This window comes from Eptatretus burgeri, chromosome 13 (genome assembly GCF_056783735.1).
Source record: "Eptatretus burgeri isolate ZD-2024b chromosome 13, Ebu_testis_v1, whole genome shotgun sequence".
Classification (NCBI taxonomy): domain Eukaryota; kingdom Metazoa; phylum Chordata; class Myxini; order Myxiniformes; family Myxinidae; genus Eptatretus; species Eptatretus burgeri.
The window spans coordinates 27,414,182-27,424,181 of record NC_140973.1 but is presented as its reverse complement, the minus strand read 5'-3'; the positions used below and the strand labels follow the sequence as shown (position 1 = coordinate 27,424,181).

At 31.9% G+C, this 10,000-nt stretch overlaps 1 protein-coding gene across 2 annotated transcripts in view; it reads right to left on the bottom strand.

The window, feature by feature from the left end:
- HERC2 (HECT and RLD domain containing E3 ubiquitin protein ligase 2) overlaps nt 1-10,000 on the bottom strand; it is a 600,800-nt gene that overhangs the window by 120,859 nt on the left and 469,941 nt on the right. The gene's annotated exons all lie outside the window — the stretch shown is intronic.

Below are 10,000 nucleotides of genomic sequence, written 5' to 3'. Positions count from 1 at the left end.
AGAGGTGAACCATTGATAAGCCTGGTGTTGGCGCAGTGGTTAGGGCAGCGGCTTGGGACCCAAAAAGTCCTGAGTTCAAGCCCTGTTGGGCCACTGAATATTGTTGCGAATTCGCGCCCGCCGGCATGCGATCGGCCGCTCGACTCGAATGGCGACCGCCTCGCCCACCGGATGGACAATTCAGTCGTGACCCTCTCGGAACAACGCCGGGAGCTAGTCACGGGTGGGGGTTTAACCCCACCACGACCGTGCCAATTGCCCACCCACGTAGGATAGGGTTGCTCGCCAAATTCGATCTACCTAAGTACCTGCGCGGATGGACGACCGGGCGATCGTACCTCGCCGCAGGCCGACTCCGGACACGAACCGCTTAAGCGGTCCGTTCCATGCTATCGGGATAACCGAGTGGTGTTATCGTCGGCCTCGACGGTTCCGATTAATTATCGGGCGTATTAAGCTCACTACGAACCCTTTACGTGAAGCAGGATGTAGAGTCAATAAAGAAAAGACGAAGCGAAACGGGAAAACAGTTCACACAATGCACATTTATTATGCGACACACGGAAAGCACACACATACAGCCAAACAGTCAGAATGCACTTATATCAGGAAAACAAAAGAAATAACGATGCAGAGTTACAACCGAATACGCGTACACACGGCAACACTTACACAGTTCTACTTTACAAGACACGGCACCACACACATTTACTCAAAAGCAAAGGAAAGAAGCCACCCTCATAGACAAGGGGGCAAACGGGCCTGGAGGCCAATATGTGCGCAGGACCTGAAGGAGCGGCCAGGTCCGCGAGACCGGGTGGGTCCAACCCGCGTCCTCGTGGCGCGTTGGCGGACCTTCGGAATAAGGAATAAAACCTTCGACAGCCCCCTATCCCATTCTATCACCAAATGAATATCGTGTAATTTTCATCATTTCAGATACAGCAGACATAATCAACCGCTTCAACTTCTTGTGTTCCAATGTACAAACGAACACTATCAAACGTTTTCCAGAAGAAATCATTTATGAGTGTAGCGTTTGTGTTATTCCCAGCCTTAGTGAATGTAAATTTACACAACAAGAAACTTTCAGAAAGATTCAAATGGGTTTGTTGATTATTTATTTCAAAACTTTTTGAACCATTTGCATTCCAGTCTGTTCCAGTTATTGCATTTACCTTGAAGTAATCTTCTTTTTTAGTGGAGTTTGAGATAATAATAGTATCATCCAAATCATAGATACTATCAATTGCTTCCATACTTGTATTTATTTAGGAAAAAAGATGTTAAAACTTTTGAAAACCTGATCCAATTATTCGAATTATTTTCTGTCGTTCTTGGGGAGACAACTGAGTTTTGCCTTTCTTAATTTCTTTTATTGCTTGTAATTTATGAGATTCCTTTTGGGCATCTTTTATACTCTTTATAGCACCTGCTACATTTCCCACAGCAGAAGCAGTTGAACCAATTAGGTCTTTATGTTGAAGAATAGTTGAACCGATACCCATTAGAGTATCAATTATCCCATCTCCTCTAAATTGATGTCCGACACCCCTTTGTCTCGTAGGTTTATAGTATCCTCTACCAAGATACATACCTTCCCCCTTGTAGTATGGGGAAAGGAACATCCCATCCCCTGTAATTATTTTATATTTCCCCAACTCGTGTTTCCTCACAATAACCATTGTATTTATTTATTGGAAAACTTCACGTAGGTGAATTCTGATGGATATAACTTCTCCATTCAAAGAAATCATACGATTATCTTGGTCGGTTATCCTAAAATTTACTGTGTATGGTTTTTCCTGACACAGGGAGATAAACCAAATTTTTGGGTTCCATATTGAATTTATAACCAATTGGGGTTGAGTCTGTGCTGAATGAAAATATTGTATTTGTTTTTATTCCATCATTATAAGCACCATCAATCAAATCACAGTGAATTAACACCGAATTTATTCCTGAGGATATTTGAATGACATTATCACTGAAAACGTCCCATTAGTTTCAATCTATTTTGAGGAGAAACCCAATAACTCTGTAAATGAATTATCAATTGTGAAATCAACCTTGTATTTTTAAGTTTAATCGTTGATTTTGAAGTATGTTTTTGAATGTCTATAACAATATTTTTTGGTTCATCACCCTGTTCTTTCATAAGATGAGCAATTTCGGAAGATATTTGAGAAATCTCGTATGCTCCGGGTGAGACTGTTATCGTTTTGTATCCACTTCTCGGATTATAACTAAACTTGTCATTTTTATCAGTTATATTAAATAAGGTATTACAAGTTTCCATGGACAATAAAGATGCCTCATATTATTTTGTTATGTCAAGTTGTAGTGGGTATGGGAATGAAGATGTGTGGTCGCTTGTTGTGAAATTGAAACGAAGGATTGTGCTCCTCATCTTATTTAATATGAGATAAAATGTCTTTATATATATATATATATATATATATATATATATATATATATATATATATTTTTTTTTAATTATTTTCATTTCATTAACTGGTCTAAAATGGCTGATGCTTCATTAAAACAATTGTTATTTCCAGCCTTCTTACTGCCTAACAACAATAACAGTCTATGGGTCATTTGGAAGAAAACTAACACCTGAACCAAGGATACTTAAAGCCTGAATAATGTGTTTCTCCTTCTCATTCTTCCTCCTTTTACCAGAAAGAATAACCCGATAATCAACAGAGTTCAGCAGATCAATATTTACTTTATCTTCATTATTTCTCATATCCAATGGTTTATCAATATACTTTGATTCATCCCTCACAGTTGAACATTGTCTTCCATCTTTTGTGAGAAGAAACATTAATCTCGGAGTTAGTTTGACAGGGGGTTGAGCAGAAATCAAGAACCTTAATTCATCATTAAATATCAATACCTTTTCTTGAACAAGATGAAATATTGCTGATTGTTCTGTTGGAATGAGCCCTGCTTTCGTTTTTTAATCCGCTGAATATTCATTGTTTTGAAGAGCATTCACAATATAATCAGGGGGTCGATTCATCTCTTCCAGTTGTTGAAATAATCCTTCATCATCATATTCTAATTCTCCTATATGCTATAATTCTTCCTCCGTCATTTGACTGAAATCTTTTAACATTTGGAGCTTTCTAGGAGTATATTTTATTGTGGGAACTGTGGAAACATCTATAATATTTTTCTTGGGAAGTTTTTTAAAGTGGTTTAAAAAATTTCTCTTGTTTTCTTTCAAATGCTTCTTCACCCGTTAGTTTTTGTCTGCGTTTCTTCTTTATGTCTTCCTGTTGTTTTACAACTTTTGAAACCAAATCTTGATGCTCCCTAAATCTTCTTGCTCTTTCTTTTGCATCCATTTATTTATTGAAAAATATCATTTAATATCTCATCTTGTTTCACAACAATATATTTATATTTTTCAGTCGTGTGTTTCATGTAATCCCCAAATTCCTTTTTACTACATAATGTTGAACAATTGTCTCTCCAAAAATTGTTTATATCTATTGAATTTAACTTGAATAAAATAAAAGTATGAGCATTGTTTCTGATGGAACGACGAGGAAGTTGAAAGTACGATTGACTAAGATAAATACAATTACAAGAAGAATGTCTCCCTCTTGTGTAGTAGCTGTCCATTACCGTTTGGTTTCTCTCATTAACACAATCATCAAAGATAACGAGGTTCTTTTTAGATTTATCCAAATCTTGCGGAGACGGTATATCATCCGTATTATCACGAAGAATACAAGTTATCGGTTTTTATTTCTTTTTACATCTCTGTGTATCACAAAATAGTTGTATTATATCTTCAATGTTATAATCATTTAGGTTTTTTGAAGTTTAAATAAACCGATTATATCTTCTTTTTGAAGACCAGCATTAAAACGTTGTGAGAGTAGTTGATACTCCAGTTGAAAACTCGACTTTGTGAAAATTATTAAATTATCACAATCTAAAAAGTTGGGAGTCAGGAGGATCTTTAAAAGTAAGCAGGTTTTTCTACATCCACTTGAACCAACGATACTATGAGGCATCTTAATGAATTTGGGAGAGTTTTATGGTTGTTAAATTTTATCTTATTTTCCCAAATGGGTAAAAAATCATTCATTTATATATTTGGAAAACAGGTTTTTTTCATTTATTATTGGCTTTTTTAGAAACTCTATATTTTATCCGAAGTTCAGTTTTAATTTCAAGATAATCCATTATTTTATTTATGAAATATCTTGTGTTGATATTTCCCTGAAAATCACATCCATGAATAATATATAACAACAATCCTTTGAACATTTCTCTAATACGTTCAGTTTCTTCCCTTGGAAGGAAAGGTGTGTTATCACCCTCATACTTTACATTAATTTCTCTAATCAATCTTGTACAGTAATTCATTTTTGGTGTAAATCTAAAAGAATTATTTTCCTTTTTATATTTTTTATTATCATAAATTAGAAGATAATCACAGAATATACATTGTTTATAGGCTTTTGACTCTGTGTTTAATCCCCGTCTTTCACACGCAGGACAATTCTCAAGTTTGTCATATGGAGAATCAGGGAATTCAAGAGGCTCAAAATCGAGTAAACTATTCATATTTATAAAGTAAAACTTTACTTAAACTGAAATTCATCTTCGATACAATCTTCGATACTTTGAGAATCATCTATACTTTCATAACTATCGTTTGAACATAAACTCTCGGTATCATAACTATCGTTTGAATGCAAACTCTCGGTATCATAATCACTCTCATAATCTTCAAAATCTTCAGTTGAATATTGACTCATATTTAATTAGTAGAAAAAACATTACCATCGATATCTATATACTTTTTTTCATAAACAGATTCAACTGCGACATTTTTTATATTAAAGGTAATTTTAAAATGATCCTTAACTACAATTGAACGAAATGTCATTTCACCTGATATATTAACATCCTTTATTTCATCAGGATTTATATCTTTTGGGTTGTTGAAAAAAATACAAATTTCTCCTTGCATATTACAGATGGTCTTATCTTTTCTTTCGAAAGCTTCATCCAAAAGGTTTTTATTTTTGATACTTTTTCTTGTTTCATTGCTTTTCTAGTTTTGAATATATTGCCAGAAGGAGAGGAGAAACTTTTGTTAGAGATACCTTAATTGATGTTCTTCCAGGTATACTAAAAGCCCTTCCACTGAAGGAAATTGAAGAACTCATATTATTCGCCATAATTGTTTTTATCCAATAGTTGTTATATTTATCTTTGTTCAATTTTACATCCTTGACATATTTCTCAGTATCTTTAACAAATGAAGAGATTGATTGAAACTTGTCTTTTGTGTCTTGAAACATTGTATTTATGAAGTGAAAAAGTTGGAGGATAAAATGGTTTTCAGCACAGATTCACATATAAATTAAACAAAATTTTAATGAAGAAAATTTTAGTTTAAGCAAAGTTTTATTATATAAATATGGTGAATACAACGTACTGCGATGTTTGTAATTACGAATATAAGTATTATAAAAAAGCCTTCAAACAAACAAACACACATTAAATCTTTTCAAACAAATATCTCCTCTTGAGTTGGAAAGAAAACATTGTGATATCTGCTCAAAGGATGTTTTGAAGAGTAGTTATAAGAATCACCTTCAATCACAAAAACACAAGAAGAATGAGTTTAAAGTAAAGGGAGACTATTATATTGAAAACACTGATGGAGCTTTTAAGAATCATATTAAAATAAGGATTTTTCAATTTGGAGAACCTGGTCCATCATCAATAGCTGAATCAATTGAAATAGTGAAACCTGATGTTGAAAAAGTTATTAAAAAGACATTAAAAGAAATGAAAACTTTAACGTTTTATATGGGAGTGAAAATGAATATGAAAAGACAAGATGAAGAACAAACTCCTTATATGAGAACAGATCTTCATTTTATAACATCATTTCAAGATTTTTTGAATAGTGGGGTTTATGAAGAACTATCAAGACAAGAGGAGGATGTTGTAATACAGTGGTAGGAAGTGGATTTAATATTTAAAAAAATCATCTTTTTAGATATACACATTCTAAAATCAAACCCTCTTAAAGCTTCTTATTTTGAATTACCAAAAGAAATAAAACTAAAGAAGGCAGTTGTTAATATTAAGAACAATGATAATAAATGTTTTCTCTGGTCTGTTCTTGCTCACTTACATCCACCAAAATGTAATTCAGAAAGAGTAAAACAATATATGAAATATGAGAATACCTTGGACATTAAAGATTTTAAATTCCCAATGCCACTAACAGATATTCCTAAATTTGAGAAAAAGAATAATCTTTCTTTTAATGTATTTGGATTAACGGACACAAACAAAGTTCAAATATTAAAAATTTCAAACAACTATAAAAATGAAGAAACACACATTGATCTTTTATATTTTAGTGTTGGAAAGAATTCACATTATACATACATCAATAATTTATCAAGATTAATCTCTTCTCAGGTATTCAGAACAGCAAACAAAATATTTCCTTGTAAACGATGTCTTAATTCATTTCATACAAAATAATGATTAGAACAACATTCAAAATATTGTAGTAATCATAAATCAGCTGTAATTACAATGCCTAAACCTGGTGAAAAGATTTCTTTTGAAGATTATAATAAATCTTTCATGCACCCATTTGTGATATACGCTGATTTTGAATGTATCCTAAAAATATATAAATCCTGCTTCTCCTAATCCAAAAGAATCACATACAAATAAATATCAAAAACATATTCCTTGTGGTTTCTGTTATTATATCAAATCATCTGTTGGAGAAAAGTATAATAAACTTGAACATTATAGTGGAAAAAAGCTTCACAAGAGTTTGTAAAACGATTAAAAAAGGATTGTATAAGACTAACTAAGTTAATGAAAGAAACAAATGAACTGACGAAGTTAACCGAAGAAGAAAAATTAGAATTTAGAAAGAACAATATCTGTCATATTTGTGAGGAGGAAATTGAGGAGTCTAAAGTTAGGGATCATTGTCATCTTACTGGTAAATATAGAGGTCCCGCTCGTTCCTGTTGTAATCTTAATTATAAATTACCTTCTTTTATTCCAGCCTTTCTTCACAACAGCGCCAACTATGATACACATCTATTTATAAATGAACTTTCAAAAACACCAGGGAATATTTGTGCCATAACAAACACAAGTCAAAAGTATATTTCATTTACAAAAATGATATTCACAAAACCTTCAGTCGTATTAGGTTTCTAGATTCTTACAAGTTTATGGGAACACTACTAGCCAACCGAGCATCAAATCTAAGCTCCACGGGCTCTTTTCCAAATCTTAATTCATTCTTTCCAAAAGAGGAAATTCTAACTAAAGAGGAAATTCAGATTAAAGAGAGAATTCAAAGTAAAGAGGAAATTCTAATTAATGAGGAAATTAATGAAGAAATTCTAACTGAAGATGAAATTCTAATTATAAAGAAAATTCGAGCAATGAATGAAATTCGAACTAAAGAGGAAATTCTGATTATAGATGAAATTCTGATTGAAGAGGGAAATCTAACTGGAGAGGAAATTCAAACAAGGAATGAAATTCAGAGTAAAGAAAATTCTTTCAAGTAAGGGAATTTATCCTAATGATTATATGGATTCATTTATGAGATTTAAAGAAACACAACTTCCTTCAAAAGAAAGTTTCTATAATAACCTTTATGAAGAAGAGATAAGTGATAAGGAATATAAACACGCACAAGAAATTTGGAAAATATTTTAGATAAAGAACCTTGGAGAATACCATGATTTGTATCTAAAAACAGATGTTTTATTTTTCGCTGATGTGTTTGAAGCTTTTACATCACTCTGTCATAATAAAAATTGTTATGGATTAGATCCTCCCCACTATTTCACAGCTCCTGGTTTAGCTTGGAGTGCAATGTTGAAAATGACAAAACAAGATATAGATTTAATCAGTGATGTAGATCTGCTTTTGATGATTGAGAAGTCAAAGAGAGGTAGAATATTACAAGTATGTTCAAAAAGATATGCGAAAGCAAATAAAAAATATCTTCCAAATTATGAGAGGAAAAAAGATAGTAATTATTTGATGTATTTTAATGCTAATAATTTGTATGGATGGGCAATGTCTCAATCTCTGCCTTATGGTAAATTAGAGTGGGTGGAAGAAAAGGATTATGAAAATGCTTTGATGAATATTGTTATTTCTTCTCAAGAGGAATTGAATGAGGAAGAAGAAGGTTATTATTTTGAAGTTGATTTGAGGTACCCTAGTGATCTTCATAATAAGCATAAAGACCTTCCTTTTGCATGTGAGAAAGAAACCGCAAAGAAAGAATGGTTAAGTGATGATCATAAAAGTTTTAATATTGAAGGAAAATCAACAGAAAAGTTATTAACAACATTCTATGATAAAGAGGGATATGTTTTGTATCAAAGGAACTTGAGACAATATTTATCTGCTGGGTTGAGAGTAGCTAAAATTCATAGAGTTTTAAAATTTCAACAAAGTCCTTGGATGGAAAAGTATATTAAATTCAATACAGATATGAGAGCAAATACAAAAGTAAAATTTGAAGGGGACTTTTATAAATTAATGAATAATGCTGTATTTAGAAAGACTAAGGAAAATGTTAGAAACCGACAAAACATTAGATTCGCAACATCTTGGAAAGAAGCTTCTAGTTTGAGAAATAAACCAAGTTTTGAGAGAGAAGAGGCTTTTTCAGAGAACTTTTCTGCTCTTCATATGAAAAAGGAAAGTATTGTCATGGATAAACCAATTTATATTGGAACAGCAGTTCTTGATTTATCAAAGATATTGATGTATGATTATTTGTATAATGACTTAAAGAAAGAGTATGGTGAAAATGTTTCATTGTTGTATATGGACACTGATAGTTTTATCCTAGATATAAAAACTGATGATGTTTATTAAGATATGAAGAAAAATATTGGAGTATATGATACAAGTAATTTTAGTAAGAAGAGTGAGTTATTTTAAAAAAAGAATGAAAAGGTTATTGGTAAGTTTAAGGATGAGTTGGGTAGAAAAGTAATGAGTGAGTTTATTGGATTGAGAGCAAAGGCATATGCTGATAAGTATGGTGATCAGATTGATAAAAGGTTAAAGGGAATAAAGAAATATGTTATAAAGAAATCAATAACTTTTAGAAATTCTTATAATTGTTTGATGAATAAGAAAGAAGAATATAGGAAAATGAATACAATAAGAAGTTATAAGCATAAGATATATAGTGAAGAAGTAAATAAAAAGGCATTAGGAGCCTTTGATGATAAGAGATTTATTTTCGATAATGGAATAGATTGTGTCCCATATGGATATTGTATGATAGAGTGAATATTTAATCATAGAGTATATAGAATAGATTGGGTTCCATATGGATATTGTATGATAGAGTGAATAGAATAGATTGTGTTCCATATGGACACAAGTTTTAACGATGGGAAGATGGGTTAGGGTTTTTTAGGGCTACCGCTGCGTTTTTCACGATATATAAATGGTCAAACCAAGTATGAATCAAACTAAAGAGTGGAGAAAATCTCAGTCTTGGTAAATAAATGGAAAACAATGAATGTGAAAAATATCAAATAAGTCTTATTGAAAAAATAACTAAAACAAAGGTAAATAAAACAAATAAGCGAATCAATTTAAAAACAAATCAGTTAGAGGATGTAAAGAAAATAATAAATATCCTTGAATGGACTGAAAACTTTGATGGTTATCACTTGAACAATGGAAAAATAATTTACCACAATCTCAAAATGATATGCAACTCAGGAGGTGGTCAGATGAGATCAATGAGAGAAGTTTATCATTTCATCATGACACAAAAGGGGTATCTTGAAAAATATAAAGATTCAAATGTTTTATTTTTAAATATTTTAGATGGGGATTATTGTGCAAAGAAAATGAAACTATTGAAGGAATTTGAGAATGAACAAATCTTAAGATGGTTCAATGAGTGAGCTAAACAATATGCATTGGT